Source organism: Excalfactoria chinensis, chromosome 12, assembly GCF_039878825.1.
Source record: "Excalfactoria chinensis isolate bCotChi1 chromosome 12, bCotChi1.hap2, whole genome shotgun sequence".
NCBI lineage: Eukaryota > Metazoa > Chordata > Aves > Galliformes > Phasianidae > Excalfactoria > Excalfactoria chinensis.
This window is the reverse complement of record NC_092836.1, coordinates 6464709-6484435: the sequence shown is the minus strand read 5'-3', so window position 1 is coordinate 6484435 and position 19727 is coordinate 6464709. Positions and strand designations below refer to the sequence as shown.

The 19727-nt window shown below is 46.2% G+C and overlaps 1 protein-coding gene across 2 annotated transcripts in view; it reads right to left on the bottom strand.

The window, feature by feature from the left end:
* The window catches only part of PRICKLE2 (prickle planar cell polarity protein 2), an 89341-nt gene that overhangs the window by 40587 nt on the left and 29027 nt on the right, over positions 1-19727 (bottom strand). Inside the window, exon 1 of one of the 2 annotated variants that reach the window (XM_072347217.1) lies at positions 7462-7594. The exons of the other annotated variant lie outside the window; for it this stretch is intronic. The gene's annotated coding sequence lies outside the window, so the exon portion shown is untranslated. Of the gene's footprint in view, positions 1-7461; positions 7595-19727 lie in introns of those variants that run through there. 2 annotated transcript variants of the gene reach the window in all.

Genomic DNA, 19727 nt, shown 5'->3' with positions numbered 1-19727 from the left:
ATGCTGTATACAGGCAGATACTTAACAGCAAAACTTCTCTGCTACAACACAATCCAGCAAAAACATTCACACTGAAAGAAATCACTGGAAAGCAGCCTATGCCCTCAGCATCCTTAACAGAACAGGCCTGTCAGTCATCTCCCAGTCCCATTTCTCAACGCCACGTCAAGCCTTATACATCAAGTACAATATCCAAATCACCAGCCCCATCTAGATCATTAGAGCTGCTCAGCCCATCATGAAAAGGTCAGCGCGGTGCGGAATCAATCACAGCCCCCATCAAAGGCAGCTGCGGTCGAGAAGCCCCAATCCCTCCCTCGTATAACCTGTCATCTCCTAAACTGGTTTCCTTTATTGTAAGACATGGCCCAGCTTTTATCTTATCGCAATCTACAGGGAAATGCAACTAAACCAGCTGCAAAACGAGCGGGACTCCAAGGGAGGGATTAAGACCATATCAGGTCTGGGTTGACCACCTTGCAAGGAGGTGATGCTGTCACAACAACAAGGCACAGCTTACAGCTGTCCCCAGCTGGGGAGTTGCATGGTTGCATCCCACCCATGGAGGAGCATGAGGATGACACCAGTGTCACCACACCAGCACAATATCACCTACTGATGGTGCTTCCAGCAGGGCCGCCTGCTCGCAGCAGGCACCAGGAGGGCTGAAGGCACCCAGTCACTTTTTAGTGGGGGACAACAGCAATAGCAACTGCAGTTTTTCCTACCAGATGCTATTTACTTGTTCAATAGGCTGAAAGCCACAGGCCATTTCTTCTTCCTTTTTCCCCCTACCAAACTGTGCTGCATAAAGCATTATCTTCAAAGGGGCAAAACAAATTTGTTTGCTAAACATTAGCAGACTAAATACATCAGCCTTTTAGAAGCAATTAATGCTGCTAGAGACTTAGCAAGCCTCATTGTTTCATGGTTCAGAATGGGCTGCTCTTCAAAGTGAGAGCTGTGTGACTGTGAATAACCTCCCACAAAATAAAAACCAGGTTGGGAGTCCAGAGGAGCTGGGATTGCATTTTGTTGAGCACGTAACTTGCATTGTTTCCTTGCCACAAAAGAACAGCTGATGTTTTGAAGCTAATTTTGAGTCCAAAAGTGGGGATCAAAATGCTTTGCTCCCCCAAGCTGTCACAGCACAGAAGAGATGGGGAGCACTATGACCTGAGCAGTCTCTTACCTGGCTCTGAAATAAGCCCACAGAAACCAGCTCAATGCCTCAAATCCCTTCTATGTGTAAACCATGATGACCCCCTGTATCAGTGTGGGGAAGCAGAGGGGGACAGCTAGGCTCCCTGCAGCACCAAGCACTCCAAACGCATCCTCCTGAAAGACATCTCAAAGATGAGCAGCTATGGATGGCCAAACAGACAGATGGGGAAGGAGAAGGGGAGCTCACGATACTGGCGAGAATGTTATAATTAGTGTAATAAGCAGCAATCACTGCTCAACAGCTGCCTTCCCCCCAGCGAGCGGCTGCTGCATGTAGCACAAACCCGAGGACGAGGAGCATTCTGACACTTGCTGTGCTTTGAGCACCTCTGCTTTGAAGTCTTGACTTCACTGAAATTTTCCTTCCAGTAAGACATGGGGAAAGCATCCATCCTGTTCTGCAGCCACTCCACATGAGCAAACAGAAGGATGGTCCTGAATATGGACTCCGCTTTGCTCCTGCCTGATTTCATACAAGGCTTAGAACAAAACCTCATCACCTCTCAGCTGAGACAAACCTAAAGCCCACGGAACCTCAGAGAGGAACCACTGCATAGAAAATAGTGAAGTATTTCTATCAGGTTTTGCTATGGGCATTGGATGAGCTTTTTGCTTGGTGTGTCAAACTTATGCCTCACACTATGGAGTTCAAGTGGCCCTTCCCCAAGTTTTGGAGAGCCAAGGACTGAGCTCTCCAGCGTACCCCTGGTATCCCAAATGACCACTTGCTGCTCCTCATTTCCTTTTGGGGACTGCACTGCGACAGAGGAGAATGACTCACCTTACTCATGCTGCTCTACCACCCAACCCCTTATCAGTTTGAGGGCATTACTGGATCACAAATGCAGCAAGCAGCAGGGTGTCAAGCTTAAGTGACAGCCATGGGTCCTAAAGAGGAAAGTACATTGTGGCTTAGACACAGGCAGCTTCCAAGACCCCGGGCACACTGTGAATGCAGTCTCAGGGAGGATTGCTCCATCTCTCTCCTTCTCTGCCAGGCCTTTGTCAACAGAGATGGCCAAGGGGAGCAGTAGGCTGCATGGGCCCTAATGGATATTTGGGCAGGAGTTAAGCACTGAGCTCCCGCTGATTTTTAGTGGCTGTTAGTCACTGATAACGTGTCTGATGTGAAGATGTTTGGAAGTGTGAGCTCTACGCTCGTCATGCAAGGGGCTGCTCCCCACAGTGTGGGTTCAACAGCGCTTCAGAAAATAAGAGCATTGAGAAAACAAATAATGACAAGCTCCAAAAGCAGAAAATGTTTACCACTGAGGAAATTTAACCCCTTTGTGAAACAAGCTCTGGGTGAGGCCAGGCTGAAGGGCTCAACAGTAATTGCATGCAGGTGGTGAACTGCTGGGACCAGGATGTCAACAAACACCATGCTGAAGGGTTAAAACCATGCCACGAGAAGCCAGAACAAGGCTTTCTTTAATTTCCCAGTGCAAAGAAACACATTTGTACTCCCCTGACAAGCATCACGCCAAGGTAACAAGAAGAGCAAAAGAGCCATTTGCTGTGACTTTGATCATCTCTCACTCCCGCAAGTGATGGGGTTCACAAGGAGCCTGAGCATCTCTGAGCTGCTGCCTTCTCTGTTAACAAAGGTTAACAGCTTACATTAATCAAACCTATGCATGCAGCATGCAGCACGCAGCAATGCCTTGGTTCATGCAAAGTGGCAAAATGTGACACAACAGTGATGTGCAGTGAGCAATGCTCAGCACCATGTGATGGAACAAGCCACACAATTTGTGCTAGTGTTACTGTGACTGGGAGCAGAGAAGCTCATTTCTGGTAAAGCAAAAGGCCTGTCTACACTGAAGCCTGTGGAAATTAATGGACCTCTGAAGGATGTAAATGGACCCCAGAGACATCCACACTGAATCTATTAGCTCATTAGTTAAGATTAGCATTTATTTTACACAAAAGGCATCCAGGTAAAGCAGGTATTTTTCTTATATCTGCATATGTCACTTTTACATTTGCAGATAGAATACCAAGTTTGTCTCATGATGCTCTACAGAAAACCCGTGGGAGATGGCCAGCACAAAAGGGACATGGCCAGCATCGTGCACACAAGGCTTCCAATCCAACCCCCAAATAAGATAGACACTGGCAAGCAGTACAGTCTAGAAACAGGTATCCTAGAACCTGACACAATAACCCACCTCCTCTTAGCCTACCAAATAGCCATGGCTTCAGACTTTCCACATACTGCTCTGTTAGTCCAATGGCCTCTGCCATGATCCTTGTAGTCGAGGATGCAACAGCCAGAAAGCAAATGTATCTCAATCAATTAAGTAGCATACTTACAAAATACAGGAAATATTTTAGATATATGACACCAGAATAATTTGATGCCTTCTACTCCATTAATGAAGCAAGTGTTAATGCCATTTTATCATCAGTTCTAATCTTCCTGGCACAGTTTCACATGACGAACAACGCACTCCCTGACTTGGTACCTACAGCCAATGTTGGATAGAAGCCCCAGGCAGCAGCTGAGGGCTCAATCTCTGCTAATCCCATCCCTTTAAAGCAACTCCAAGTTGAGCAATCTAAAAAGGAGACACATGAAGTCACTTTGGCTTATCTCTCTAATTGCCTGCCTGTGAATCAGGGTTCTGGTGTCAGCCACCCGCACTCACACAGGCGTGGAGATGAATTAATGCCAGGCAGAGAAATCAGGCCTGAAATATTTACTGTGAGCATTTTCAGGACTCTAAATCCTGAAACTGTGGAAATACTGCTTGCTGCTGCAAGTCCAGATCCAGGAATGGAACCTGCAGTAAGGTGAGAGCCATCACCTTCCGTCTGCTGCATAACAGCAGCTCCACTTCTTGACAGCTTTCCTGCTCTGCCCAGGGCCAGCACAGTTAAAATGTTAATAGATACAGCTCCATGAATATTCAGTGCACATTTTCTTGCTAGTCCTTCCCTGGTTAAATAGCCTCCTCATTACCAAGGCCCATCTTTCTTTTGTTTTTATCTTTGCATCAAGTTGGAAATGTCAGCACAGAAACCGACACTAAAAGGATAGAAACCAAACACAAACCTCAGGGGAACATAAGGAGAAATCCAGCCCTTTTGGAGCAAGCATTCAATCTCTGCAGCCTTTCAAGACATGTAGATAAAGGCAGAGGGAACAAGCCAGCACCACAGTTACTTTTTGACTGTACTTACTTGTCTGATATTGCCATCCCTTGGCTTTCTTAATTGCATGTGGAGGTTCCCAACCCCAATGAGACACAACTGCCCATACTGCCTGGATACAACCACACCTGGGAACCACTGCCACGGCCAGCTCTGCTCTGCCACCTACACGCAAAACAGGGGTTGGGCTGCTATTCCCACATCTGAAGCCTGAGAGCACATCCATTATTCAGCTGTGGCTAAGCAAGGATGGACATAGGGAGGGATGGGATTGCTCCATCCTCTCCCAGAAGCATCACCCTCTGGCATTGCAACACTTGGCCACACTCCAGCATCTCAGAATACAGCGGACTGTGAGAGCTCACCACCTCCAGAGTCAGGACAACCATTTAGGAATCAAGACATAAAACTAATAGGGTATTTTCTGCCTTCCAAGCCATTACAATTGGTACTTTGGAATATTTCCCACCTATCATTCTGTACGCTGAGAGAGCTGTCCCAGCCAGGTGCCACGCTTGGTGTGCCAGCAATCATACAGCCACAGGAAGGTCTGCTAGCAGAGGGGAGTCATACAGCCCAAATTCATGCCACACTGCTAAAAATATAGAAGGCTCCAAGGAATAATACTTGTGTATGTTTAAGCTCTCGGTAATTCATCCCAAATACATAGTTTCTTGGCATCAATAGTAAAATTTAACCAGAGGGCAAGCATTTAGTTCTGTTTTAGCTGGGAGAGTCCCAACTTACATCTCTCCAATGTATACAGCCTCCTTACGCAATCCGTGTTTCAGCAAGTTCTGCAGCAGGGAGGTGTGAAGATAAGGCTAACAAGGGGAATGTCATTAAGAGTGATACACAGTACAAAAGCAAGAACAAATTGGCTGTCTGAAGCATGAGCCACTCTATGCGTATCACAAGGAGTCCCCAAAGTGTAGACTGAGTCTTTCTAAGATATGGGGGTGAAGGCAACAAATGGTGGTTGGAGGGCTCCCCAAGACACTGTCCCTTGTGCCTCCAATACGTGAGCTTTCCCAAAGACGACTGCACATCCTGGCTGCACAGTGAGCACACCCAAAACCTCCTGTGCAGCAAGGAGGCTGTGCCAACATTGCTTCAGATAATTTTTATTGTTAATACACGAGAACAATGCATTCATACTGCTCTGTTCACATAACACGGGAACAGACACACACCTACACCATCGCTTTTTAAATCCCCAGTTATCAGAGTAGCCCCTGGGGAGCATGGATGCTCATCTCTCAGTGTCACACCAGAGAAGACTGGCACCATGTCCACCACTGGACTGAGATGGCTGGAGGGTTTCCAGGTCACCAGCCTCGGTTCTATTGGAAAGGCCACCAAAGGACCCCAAATAAGAGGCTTTTTGGGGGGTCCAGCCCTGATGCAGGAGCACACAGATGAGATAGCAGCCACGTTTTGGTGAGGACAAGACTTAAAAAGTGAAAGAAAAAAAAAAAGGGGAGATTTCTTTTCTTTCTTTCTTTATGTGAACAGACTAATTTGAGGTGCAAGTAGATCAAGTGACTAATTAAGGAAATAACCGATAATTTAATCAAGATCATTAGAGGAATCAGCATGCTGCTGCCATTATTTAAATGGTACCAGAGCACAAACACACTTGCACAACAGAGCAGTAAGGAACTCATTGGGTCCAGCCCTGCCAGCAGCCGAGCCCAGGGACTTCCACGTAACACTGCTCGTTTGTATGAACCAAAAGCTGCACACCATCTGAGGCTGATTCAGGAAAATACTGAAATCTCCTGGTAATTTCCTGCAGACAGAACATTTAATCATCTCCCAGCCTCCACCGCAAAAATCCCAACTCAATGATTCACACTTCCAAAGGAATTTGCCCCACGAACAAGCGCAGTCCTGCTGTGGGATGCAGCCCTGCATCTGCCCGGTGAGGGGGAAGCAGCTTCTAACAGGAATACAGCCCAACAGGTCGGGCTACAGGCATTTCTCTTTTGGCATCTTTACGGCTGCTCATGGGACATGCTGTGCTCCTCCAAGGGATGCAGCAATGCATCGGCTCCCTGCACCCATCCATTCCACATTTATTCCCATTGAGAGCTACTTTCTCCTACAACACACAGAACTTGAAATCTACATTTATCACCACCCAGGCTCTCTCAGCACCTTTCCCCCAACAGCCACACACTCCCACGTTCTGCTACCCGAATATTTTAAGGCTCCCACCCAATGCAATGGGTGTTGGGTTTGTATGCGTGCATACCAGCACCCTGCCTGTCTCTCCAATTGCCCCACCAGATGCACGGATAGAAACATCTGCTTCCTGAGGGAGGCATGCAGCTCATTTGCGCTGCTTAAACAAACACAAACAGAGGTAAACAAGCAGCTCAGTGCAGATTCCTGCTCCTCCCATGTAGGGATCCTTTTTTCCAACCAAACACATAATTTGTCACCGAGCAGCCGAGTTGTAAAATGCAGCTTCCTCTCTGCTTAATTCCAAAAGCATTTGAAAGCAATTGAATCCAGAAAGCTTGATTAAGGACTTTGAAGCCTTTGTTTCACTTAAAAGAAACCTTTGTTTTGCCTCAAATAAATTGGACATTTTCCCCAGAATTTACAATAACTCAGGAGAAGAAGAAAAAAAAGCAACATCTAAAAGTTAAAAATAACCCTTTCCTCTCTATTAAACACAGCTGCCAAAGGTTCAGAATTCACATTTTGTCATGCCACGCAAATCCCTGCAGCAGCTGAGAAGACACACACACCATGTCTGGAGAGCGAGCGCTGACGATAAGCTCCAGGCTCCCACAGGGTTCCTCACTTCAGATTTCTTAGGCAGAGTAAGAAAGCAGTACAGCTTCAGAAGCTGGGACAGCAGAGCACCTAAAGGCTGCATGGAGCCCATAGGTCCAAATGCCAGCCCCATCTGCCCCAACAGCACAGGGGCAATGGGCACTGAACGCAGCGGGTAACGCAGTGTGGGTGGAAACCCGAGCTGGAAAGAAAATCATTTCCCAATGCAAACATTTGTACAGTACTAAAAGAGCTTACACTTTCATATGCTGTAAATTGAGGGTGATCACTTACTGGGCTAAACGGGCACGCAGGTCACATGCTGAAAGCCCCCCAGGTATGGCACAGGGGCAGGCAAGAGGCTGGGGCTGAGCTCGGCGCTGAGGTTGGTGCCAGGGCCAGGCTGCATCCTGCTGCAGCCGCTGTGCCTTCAGCTGCCGGAGGTCATCTGGGGAGTTGGAGCTCAGGGCTGCTTCCCCAGCTCGCGGAGTGACGCCCACCGCCGTTTTTAGCTTATTGGTGAAAATCGTAAGCCTTAATCCAATCCTGTCCCTTTACCCAAATTTAGCTCTCGGTGGAGCCAGCATCCCCTTATGGTTTTGACTAGCGGTCTGAGCACGCTTACCTTGCCTGTGTGCAAAGCACAGAAAGAGGAGCAATAAAAAACCCACACTCGGTTTGCTTTACCTCTTTCTCCCTAACCCACTTGTAAGGAATCCCTATCTTCCTGCAGAAAGACAACCACCAGCCCCTCTCTGCACGTACCCCCTGATCACAACTTGCTAAGGCCAATAAAAACAGTACGTATCACAATGTCCAACCATACACCAGCACACTTAGGGCATGACTGTACCGTATAAAGAAAGGGCTTATAGAAGTAGTGAGAGCACAGTTCCTGAAGTTGCACCAAATTTCACAAAGCTGACTGCTGAATCACTAAATGCTCCTGGCAAAGAGCAGCCTGCCTAGTGCCCACATATGGTTCTCCTTTCCTGCAGACGTTAACTGTCGAGATGCAGCACACAGACCTGGCCATCCCTCACAGCAGCAGCACCAGAGCTGCCCCATGTATGGTTGGTTCCTCTTGCACACAGCGACCTGGATTTGCAAACAATGGGTGGCCGCAGGTAACAGCCCCTTGTGCAAATGCAGATTTCTGTGCTTCGTTACAGATACTCAGCTCTGGAGTGGCTCCAAGATGCAGACCAGCATCTGGGTGAGCTTTGCATGCGTGCGTGGTTACTTTCTAACAGAGAGGCCCAGAGTTGTGTGCTCCAGGTGCATAGCTGCAGGGCCAGGTGCAAGCAGCTCCACAGCCATGGCAGAGGTTAGGGCTGAATGGGCTCCATTCATAGGGAAGCAAACAAGGCTCCCCACCACTCGGAGGGAATATTTCTGAGGGATATTCCCATTGTACGTCTAATAAGTCCCTTTGCAAGTTTTAAAGTTAGAAATAATCCAAACATGCATTACACTAAAGTTATTATTTTGGACTGGGCAACATGGGGAGCCTCAAGCCATCTCTCCCAGGGGAGGGACCAAAAAGCCCCCTCAGTGGGGAGGGCTGGGCTGGATCTCCAGGAACAAAAGCAGCTACAAACCAGGTTCGCCACGTGAGAACCTCATTAGAGCCCAAAGCCCACACAGCAGACAGACTACAGAGGAAATTGGAGTCTAATTTACATGGAGAACGATTACTTACTGCAACCAATTAGTGTCAAGCTGACTGACAGCCGACCCAAAATAGGCTTTCCCCACCCTTGTACTGCAAATCTGAGCTTCCCTTATTGCTTTGCTTCTGGCAGGTGAGCGGTAGCACCTTGCCATGAGAGACAGCGGGGAGCATCCCCACAACAAACCATGTTAGGGCTGCCCACAATCAGAGACATGGGTAACAGTATCACAAATGTTCTCCCTCCTGCTCTTAAATGCCATCCTAAAGGGCCCAACAAGACATTCATGATTTATGAAAGGTGTTTCCCTTTTCCTAAGCATATATCCTCCCTGCACCTGAGGCTTTCACTCCCTGCTTTGCAATTGCATCTGAGACTGGGGGGGGTACAGTTTGTATCCAGGCAGCAACAGAGCCTGCAAAGCACTCAGCAGCAGGACTTCATTGTGTTTACCAACGTGCAAACTGTTTGCTTGCAAACACTGCAGAGAAACTGCCCCTCCTCCACACCAGATGAGTCCAAAAACCAGCAAACAGACTTTAAAACACCCTGACGCGCACACATGGAACTGATTAAGTGCTGTTCATCCATTCATTGTTAGAAAAGAAGTGCCTCAATTCTGCCATTACCTTTCCCTCCCTCCCGGGAATGCGTGCTCCTTATTAAGGGCATTTTCTAATCACTGCCCTTTGCTCCAAACAACAGACTGGGTGTGCATTTTGAACAGGCAGATATGACAAGAGCATTTAAAAGCAATATGCTGCATTATCCTTAATGAACTTCTAAGGACGGTCTCTATGTGACTCCCATATTCAAAGACTTTATGGGTCTTCTGTGCAGGTAAGACACATTACTCTTTTCATCTCTGCAGGCTGCACGTCATCTTTAAGTAAACTTCTCTGCAAAGATAACTTGGAGGAAGCGCTCTGTGTGGTGTCTATGGCTGTTTGGGAATACCTGGAGACAGCCCGGACCTCAGGTGGTGTCAGGCAGCAGCAGGGATGCTTTGATTCCAACTCACTTCCCATCAACGGTGATAAATCAATTTACACCACAGGAGCACCATCAAGAGATGGCCTCATCCCAGCACATCTGATGACAGTCACCACAAAGGCTGTGAGTGGTGGCCCTGTTCCCCCCTTGTTAATCTGAAAGTCTTTGCTAATTACACCATGAATGCAATGAAAATGCACGTGCACTCCCTGCAATTAAGCTCTTTATCTTGTGCTTATGCTCAAACCTACCTTCTCCACACCCACTTTTACCCAGGAACTGCTTTACCAGCAGCTTGAAGGGCAGCACAGAACAGGTCCAGTTCTGTGTTCCCCTCGGTCAGTCAGGCCCACAGCGCCCGTAATTCCCATTAATTCCCACTACAATTAACAGGGCAACTCACAGAGCTTTGATGACAGCGGGGTCTGCAAAAGCAACTCTATCAAAATTATCAGTGGATAAAAGAGAGTAATTATAGGAGCAAATGCCTCGCTAAGGCTTTATCAGCTGCAATGTCTAACAGCATTAGGGAGCAGGGAAGGCTGCAGCTCCCTCTGTTCTGCAGACAGCTCTCCTGGGGCAGGCGAGGTGGTGGTTATCCAAGACAGGAGATAATTGCTTCAGGAGGACAAAACTGGAGAAGCCTTCAGAGTGCATCCATACTGCTCCCAGGAAGGCTTGTGGAAATGATGCCCACTGATTGAGGAGGTTGGGGCTCCTGGGGCTGCACTGAAACTACAGGGAGGGGAAGGGTAGTGAGAAAAGGGTGGAAAAGGGTGAAAAACAAATTAACCTCCAACAATTGCACAAAGGAGCGGCCTGCTCCCTGCAGGCATCCCTGCCTGGTGGCCACTGAGAGATGAAAGGCAGCAAGAGCAGTGGCAAAATACTTGTAACAGTGCTTATGGGCTCAGGACCTTTGAAGCCATCTTTGAGTGCTGCTAAATCACTTGTTTTCTTCGTGTTCTGCCTGGGATTTGCTTGGCTTTGTTCTGATTATGCCGTGTGCATTCAGAGGCTCCAGCCATCAAGTGCTGATCCAGTCTGGAGTGCCCCAGGTGGGGGCAATGCTGGGGTCCCCCCAGTCCCAGAGAACCAGCATTCATCTTTTCAGAGCAGCTTTTCTCTACAGTCTGACCTGGTGCATCTTTCTGGCTCCCACAATAGTTGCAAGTGAAGAAAAGCAGAAACCAACACCCCGCCATCTTCCTATGCCTCTGAATATGCAACAACAGGAGCTATTGTAATAATAAAAACCAGAAGGAAAGGCGAGAACTCCAGCTGCAAGCAGCCTTGCAATCCTGACCCTGACGCTCCTGACAAGGTGACAGGTTATTAAGAAATATCCATATTAATCCCAACCAAAAAGTGCTCTGTTCAGCCAATTAAAGTGCCTGAGAGCTCCCAGAGACCTCTGTACTCTTTTTATTTTTTCTCTAAATGCCCTCTTAGGGAAAAGAATGGCTTCTGCAGAGATGAACTGCCCAGCTCCTTCCCACCTCACCAAGAGCGGATAAAATGTTCCTGGCTGCTTCCAAACACTGCACATTAATCTGCGCAACGGAGCCTGTCTCTTTCAGCATCCGAATGATTTCTCTCCGGGGTGGGTGAGACAGAGCTGTTCCACTTGGCATCACATCCCTCCCTGCCCCCTCCTCACATTGCTTTTTATTTTTTTGGCTCACAAGACATCGCTCCAGGCTCGTGCAAAGCTGGAGAACTCACTGCTGCAGGACATGCAGATATATGAGGCAACGACGGCGCTCAGAACAGAATCAGGAGATTATGTTTTTTAATGCATCAAATTAAGAAGAATCCAACCACCCCTCCCCACAGCTCAGGGAGCGTCGCTTCTTTCTCCCTCAGCCATTTCTCTGCCTGTGGCAGAACCCAGAGTGATAGAAACTGTTTCTTGAATTAAGGGCTGCTGGAAATGAGATACAGGAGAGGTCTATTTGTGGCCATTATTGGAGTTCTTCCCCAGGCAACACAAGTCCCGTGGTGCTGAGCCTCATGCAGTGATAAATCCAAACAGCCCCACCACACAAAGGGCTCTAGGTACAAAGCTGGGTGTTTCATTAACACCACACACGAGGGTTGGATTTTCTACCTGCCAGCCCCACATTTCTGCCAGCAAGAATCCTGGCTGCTCCGTCAGCTGCTGGAGGGGCTGGAGCTCTTCATACACATTGCTATGGGCCCTGCTACACATATGCACTGAGGTCCAGCTGGGTGAAATCATACTATTTCGTAAAAGTCTTCATTAAATCATAAAATGTTCTCTAGCTGCAATTACTCTGCTACCCATAGCTTAGGTTTTGGCATGACCCATGCAAAGGAGATGCTCACAACTGGACAGCCTGGTCTATTACCACAATATAGGGTGGAAACTCCTCACCCCACTCCCATCACCTCTCATTGCCCTCTAGGAAAAGCATGCACCTGAAACCCTCTTACTCCTGGAAATATAATGGCTCAGGCTCTCAGGACATATCTCATCCTTTGGAAGCCAACATGAGAACAGCGTGTACTTTCCCATATTTCCAAGCATCCCCAAACCCTGAGCCCTTGGCACTCTCACAACAATTGAATACATTTCTCAGTATTGCAACCCCATTAAAGAAAAAAAGAAAAGAAATAACACACACAGGGACTGCCCTGCCCCACCAGCCAGCCAGCACCTGCCCAGAGCAATAATCCCAGTGACACCAGATCTGCACAACGAAGAAGCCCATTGCGCTGGGGCAGGGTTATTCTATAGCTAAAATGGAAACAAATATTGGCTCACAAAGATGAACGATGCCTGCGACAGATTTTTGCTGCACTTGATTAAATACAGCACACCGCAAATCCATTTCTCCTCCTTGAACGATAAACTCCATAGTCTAAAATTAAGCCCAGCAGGGTGAGATCTTATATAGATTTCAAGATATTGCAGATTTTTTGGAAACCCTGACTGCACCGTATCCACGCTCTGCAAAATCACTTGAGAACCTCTGGCACCAAATACAAACACAGCAGTAGCTAAAAATCACGTCGTGTTTTTACCTCGACGCAGCCCGCACCATGGCGTACAGCTGGGGTTTGCCTTTCCATGATAAACCACTCTTTGCTTTTGATCACTTTACTGTGTAACTGTGGATGCGAGTGTAAGATATTATCATAAAAAGAAAACGAGAAGAAAAAGACCAATCAAAGAAGCGTACCAACCTGGAACACGCTTTCCAAAGGGTATTTGTAGATACCAGAATTACCATTTCTCTTAAAGACAACTGATCCTTTTCATGAAAGTACAGTAAGCCCTAGAGAAATTCTTGTTGATGGTTATTAAATGGGCAGACCTCATGCATTTTTCCAGTAAAACGACTGAAGCTTGGCTTTAGCATAATCCTGAAGATTATTGACATCTTCCGCAGCTTTTTTTCCCACTCCTGCTGAATAATCAGAGTTCCCTAGAAAACCAAACATCAATCCTTTTTCCTCTCCCTTCCTCTCTCTTTTACCTGTTTTTATGCATTCTTTTTGGCACAGCAGCAGTGAGGAGGTTAGACGTCCTGATAGCTAAGGCACAAACCCTCGGGTCAGTGATCCCCATGCCATAGCATTGGCTGTTTCTGGGAGGCAGTTCTCTTATTTCCCAACTTCCTGATCCACCTGCTTAAATGGGAGCTTGGGCTGCCTTTTAAACGCTTTTACTTAGTTTTATTTTCCCAGAGAAAGTCTTAAAAATAGCAAAAAATTGCCTCTTCTGAAGGCACTGAGAAGAGCTGGTTCTTCTCTTTGAAGGAAAGGCCTCCCTAATACTGGGAATTAACTTGTATATTTGGATGCTTTGTGGGAGAATCTTGCAAGGATGCTTCAAAACAAGCACTTGCCTTTCTACTTCAAAGTCCACATGGTTTCCAGTCACACAAACACTTTCTTCCTTGCATTTCCCAGTTTAAACCCCCCACTACAAGTGGCTCTGCACAGAGAATGGAGACAATTAAAAGACTCTCCAACAGTAAGGGTTGCAATTGTCATGTTAATGAGGCCGTTAAGCTCTCTGGTGTGCTTTCTAAAAATAAAATTACATTCAGGTATACAGCTCTCAAGGCTGCAGAGTGCCCAGGGAAGTATCTGAATAGACTCCCAAATAGCTGGTTGGTTGTGCTATCTCAAAGCCATCCTGGCATCACCAGTGTCCTACAGATGTAGGGTTTGGCTGCTGGGCAGGGTCCCAAATTTCAGCTCTTCTCAGGTCAATATGGCATGTGACATAGTTGGAACTGATGCTGCAGCCAAGGTCACGTCCCAGCAGTTAAGCACTACTAAGGGTCAAGACTTAAGACTGATCCACATGCCTGACATGGCGGACATGGCCATAGCTGGGAGGGTCCCATCTGGATAGCAGCAGTGGGCTAAATGACGTGGCAAGCTGTGCTGTAGAAGGCTTGCTTGCAGTAATTAGAAGCATCACAGGAGAACTTCAAAGCACACTGGGAACCTCAATGGCAGAAGCCTCTTTTTAGTGGTCAACAAGCAAAAATTCACAAGAGCCCTCGAGCATCTTGTAATAAAACTGAATTACACAGAATTCTGTTTTGGGAAGAGGAACCTGTCAGGTCACTGCAGAGCCTGCTAAAAGGAAAGCTAGCGGTCAGGCTTTTCTTTTTTGCTCTTGTATCTTTTAACTCATGCAGCTCACACATAGGCAGACACACGCTCTGCTTTTCCTCTGCCTGTCTCTAAAACTGAATACAAACTAGAGCTCGTGTATATTGAAGTCTGTAGGAAGCTTAACATTTACTTGGCTTTTGTGTAAACACTTACGTGAATTACGCAAGTTTCAGCCAAGATGCTTGGCACCCTGTCGTGCAGAGCCATATAACTCATTACAATTAAAACCAGAGTGCGAGGCAATCAGGCTCACCCGACAGCGTGCTGTTATGGATTTGCACTTCCAAATGGCTTCCAATTTGTCTTCACAGCAGCTCAGCTTCTCAGAGAGAAACCCCACTAGCTCGATCCTGCAACCCAGGGCAGTAAGTGGCTGCAGGGCCACTGTCCTCCATGGGCTGCAAAAGGTGTGGTGGTGGCACCCATTCAGACAGGTGGACATGGAATAGGACCATGCCTACTGCTACCAGGCTATGGCATACAGGCTGTGTGTTTACTCACCCTGATGGTGCAAAGATGGTCTGCATCCTGCCCCTATGAAGGTGTCCTAGTAAATGCATTTGAGTAATAAGAACCTATCAAAAAGCCCAGTGAAACGTGCATCACCCCCAACTGCAAAGCAGTGCCTATTCCCCAAGCCTTTCTTATTCATATTATTCATAATATGCTAAGCTATTAAACCATCCTATGGAAAGTGCTGTGGAAGACAAGTGGTGTTATCACTTGGTATTTCTTCTTTGTTATTACAGTGAATCTTCCTACATCTCTGAAAATAATCCAATTATTGCTCACCACTGGTAAGGTCACTGCTGCTTTGAACAGAGATTTGGGTAATACCTGATTACTTTTAAGCAAATATCGCTAGGACTTCAGCAGAAATTTCAGAGAGGTGGAAAATCCATTTTACTGGAAACCACAGATGGAAAAATATTCACACTCTAGACGACACAAGCAGACAAAAATAAAGGTATTATTTCTCAGCCTTATTAGAAAAATATTGTTTTATCTGAAATTGAGAGCATAGATATATTCAGTTATTAAAACAATATATAATTTTTCATATCACATAACCTTCAGAATAAGGCAATCATCAAGTCTTTATTAAATGTCCCCATACAGGCTCCAAAATGTATTGAGCTACTTGAACACGATATATGGAAAATGGCAGAGGGTTTGTATCACTTGTGGGAATAAAACAGCTCAAAGAAAAGCAGATATCAAAGATCAATCTATAATAAGGAATATGCAGTTAACATCCCTTACAGCAGTCTCGGAGATTATTTTTCTGCATTGAGCCAACTAGATAACAGCAAATTCAGACAAAACGCTTATCGTGCCAAGAAAAGGTGTCTATTATATGTCTTTTGGTGCAATTAATCACGGGGTTCTTTACTGTCAGTCCATCTTTAGGCAACGCCGGGAAAGAAAAAAATACCCAAGTCTTTCTTTCCCTTAAGAAGAAATTAATCACACTGTCACTGAGAAATGGTTTTCCTGACATCACTTTCCCTATGCTGGCCAACTGACATTAGAAACAAAACCCTGCTAGTGCTCGTTCTGCTAAAGGAGGAAGGATGCTCAGAATTAACCCAAGGGTGCCCTCCCAGGTGGGCATGGGCACGTTCCAAAGACACCAGCAGAAGACTCAGAGCGCTCTAAGAGTGCTGGGGAAGGATGGTGGCTGCCAGCAGCTCCCATACACTTCAGTTGTTTTCTGTTTTGAACAAATAGCACAAAGAGAACGAATGCTGCACACAGGGGTTAGACTCATGTCCTCTGTGATTCTTCCTACAAAAACACAAAGAAGTTGCCAACTAATCTTCTCTTGTCTGAGTACTTTGTGAGTACTACATACGTCTGCATTTCTTTATGGTTCTGGTTTTGTGTTTTTTTTTAAGAAAAAGTGGCAGCCTAAAACACTGAGAACTGAATATTTAACAAGTGAACTCTGTTTACTCCTTACAAAGAGCACCGACTAGAATGTTAACCAGGAAACACAGGAAGAAAAACATAGTTTTGTGCTCAGTTATCAAAGGAAGACCCAACACAAAGGGGATGAATTTTTAAAACCTCCCAGTGAGCTGCAGAATGAACTCCTGGTTAGAAGTGCACTCTATTCAAAACGTCCCTGTCACCTCCTGCCACCCTGTCCTGAAAAGGAGACTGGGTGAAAGAGAGAAAGCAGCCTGGGTGCAAAAGGCTGAAGTAAAGGAGGGACCCAGGGGAAGGAAAAGACACGGCGGCTGTGGAGGACACAGCAAAACACCAAGGCACAGTGCTGCCTTGATGCCAGTGAAAAAAAAAATGATACAAATCAACTGGCAGATGTCAGTTTGGTGTTTTCACCAGACTCCAGAGGAAGATCTTCTGGTGTTTTCTGGTGTTTTCACCAGACTCCAGAGGAAGATCTAAAGAGAACTTGTTTTTAGTATTGTTGGTTTACAAAGAGCACCAGTAGAGCAGGCTGGGTGCAAGGACTCGCACCTGGAACAGGACTAAGGGAGGATCATTGCACTCACATTTCAGCTGTTACTTTTAAACAGGGCTGCTTAAATGAGAGGCGCCTGGGGAGGCCGGTGTGAGAAGAGAAAGCAGGACAGATGGAATTAATGCAGAAACCCAAGACGGCTCATTAGTGTGGAAGCGAGCATTGTCAAAGAGCTCACGTCTGCACCAAGCATGAACCTGGCGTAATTGAGCCCAGCTATTTAACAGATTGAATTAGACATCAGTGCACAGAGGTGAGACGGGGAGCACAGCACCGACCTGGTTCTGCAGGAACCGTGATGGCCTGGAGACCTTCCACAGCCTGACTACCCCAACAAACACCACACATGCAGAATAACCAAATGGTTATGCTTCTTATTAACGCACTATCATAGCACTGCTAACTGCTCCCACAGTCTCCTACTGCTAGAACTCTGAGCCTCCCTGACATTTCACTTTCTCCTGTTTCCGCTCGATTCAGTCATGACTGTAGGCCCCCGCAGAGTTACAGAGGTAAAGCAGCACCATCCACATCCTATCAAACACTCGGGAGCCAGGTTTCGGGGGATTTTTCAAGTCAGGTAGGACTAATTGCCACGGGTGACTGAGCTCCACTGTAGCCAGAAGGACTGTGCTGCACAGAACAGCCTTTCCAAGGCACAGGTGTTTTATCTCCGTCCTTCATAAATCTAGCCAAATAATCAGTTTATTGGCATGAAGCAAATGCACAGTGAAGTAACAACACTCACGTTATCGAGGTTCTTACTAGGGAGGAGTACATCATTAATCACTGTTAATGCCAACATAAAAATGATACTGACGCTAAGAATCCCAGGCATCCCATTTGGTGCTCATCTAACATATGGCACATGTGCATTTTATAGCTTTTGTATTAATCTACCCGCAATGCCATCACTTTGCAAGATTTCATGAAATATTAAAATTATGGAGGATAATTTATTTTAGAGCTCCAGGCAAAGGCCCTGGGAATCATGAGAACCTGCCCATTAAATTCACACAGGTCTGCAACTCACAGTCCTAATATCCCGTGTCTGTTTGCTGAGCGAGAGAACGACACGACGCCTTTCAGCCCTGTTATTTGATGGATCAGTCTGAATTTGCTTATTAAGGTTCCTACAATCCATTACCACTCCAGGAAACAGAGAGAGAGAGAGATTGAGAAAGACATGATATACTAAGGATGTTTATCAAAACACGTGAAGTGAGATTGACATTCAAAACAAATCACTGCAGCCTCCTGCAAAAAGTGCTGGGCATCTTTATCAACAGCTGAACCATAAGTCACACCACTGACTTTCAATACTCAACAAAAGGCTGTGGTGCACAAGGTCAGTGTAGAAAAACACCGAGTTTTCATGACTTATGATTAATGTATCACAGCTCCACACATTTCAAAAGGATCACACACACCTGGGCTCAAAATGGCTCACCGGGCCCTGAAAGGGGCATGAAAGCAGAGTGATGCCATGCAAGATTAACTTCATGCCACCCATTCGCAATCCCACCACACATGCAATAGGGTATCTGATCTATGCCTTTCAGAACCAGGCAGGATGGATCTGGTCACTGCTGAGATATTCCCTGCTATAATGGTTGCTGTGGGGAAAGGTTTCTGCAATAGCTATCAGGGAGATTCAACATCAGCAGCTGCTGTCAAGTTTGAACAACCACAAAATTGAATAGTAATTCTCTGACGAATGCTTACCACCTTGCAAAACTCTTTTCAAGATCAGGAATCGGTATGAAACTAGTAGCCTGTTGCAGAACTATGTGTACACGAGATATAAAGTCACTATCTCAAACAACTAACCATAAAGAAAAAAAGAAAGAATCAAGCAAAGTCATTTGGCCCAGCCCCATGCCCTGAGGGTTTGATGCACTGACTGCAGAGGCAATTGTACACACTGCAGGATGAGTTGGAAGAACTCTATTGCAAGACCACCTTGTCATGAACAAGTGTGTAATAACCCAGGTTACACCTGAAAAAACAGTACTTCCTGTACCTTAACAGCAGCACACACAAACCTCTGCAAAACTTATAATTCCCTTGTTTGTCATTGCAAATTTGGCTTATTGAAATCCTACAGGTCTCGCAAGCAAATCATCCTATTGAACTCCAACTGGAGGAAATGGGTGTGGATGCATCTGCTTAACTGAGCACACAACTGGTAGTAACTAAGCATGCAATGAAAATTTGAGTCTGTATCTGCAGAGATGTTTCCCATTAAAAAACAACTTGGTAATACCAAATATTCTTGGACCACTTCTCCGCAATGTAAAATATAACGTGCAAAAGTACACTTTACTTCCAAGATACCATAAACATACACAGCAGAAAACCAATATTATAAAAAAGGAAGTTCAATGTTTTTGTTATTGCCCAAAACGGCAGCGCCACAAACCAATGTGCAAACAGCAACCTCAACAAAACAGCTGTCGTGTGTCCAACAGCAAGACTGGTGCCCGAAGTCAAGATCACAGTTGATAAGGACAACGATGAGGACAAAGCTGAACCAACAGCAGTTGTGCTGCTCTGAATTACACTATGATTCAACTACTCCCGTGACACACATGCTAAATACATTGAGAATGCAGCATGGTGACACGTAGATTTGTGCATCAGTTTCAAAGGGAGGGATGTGAATTCGCACAGAGGGAGAGCGCACGCTTGCCCCAGTCAAGGCACTCGTTTATCCCCATATGCATTCATGGGTGGGGACAATGGGC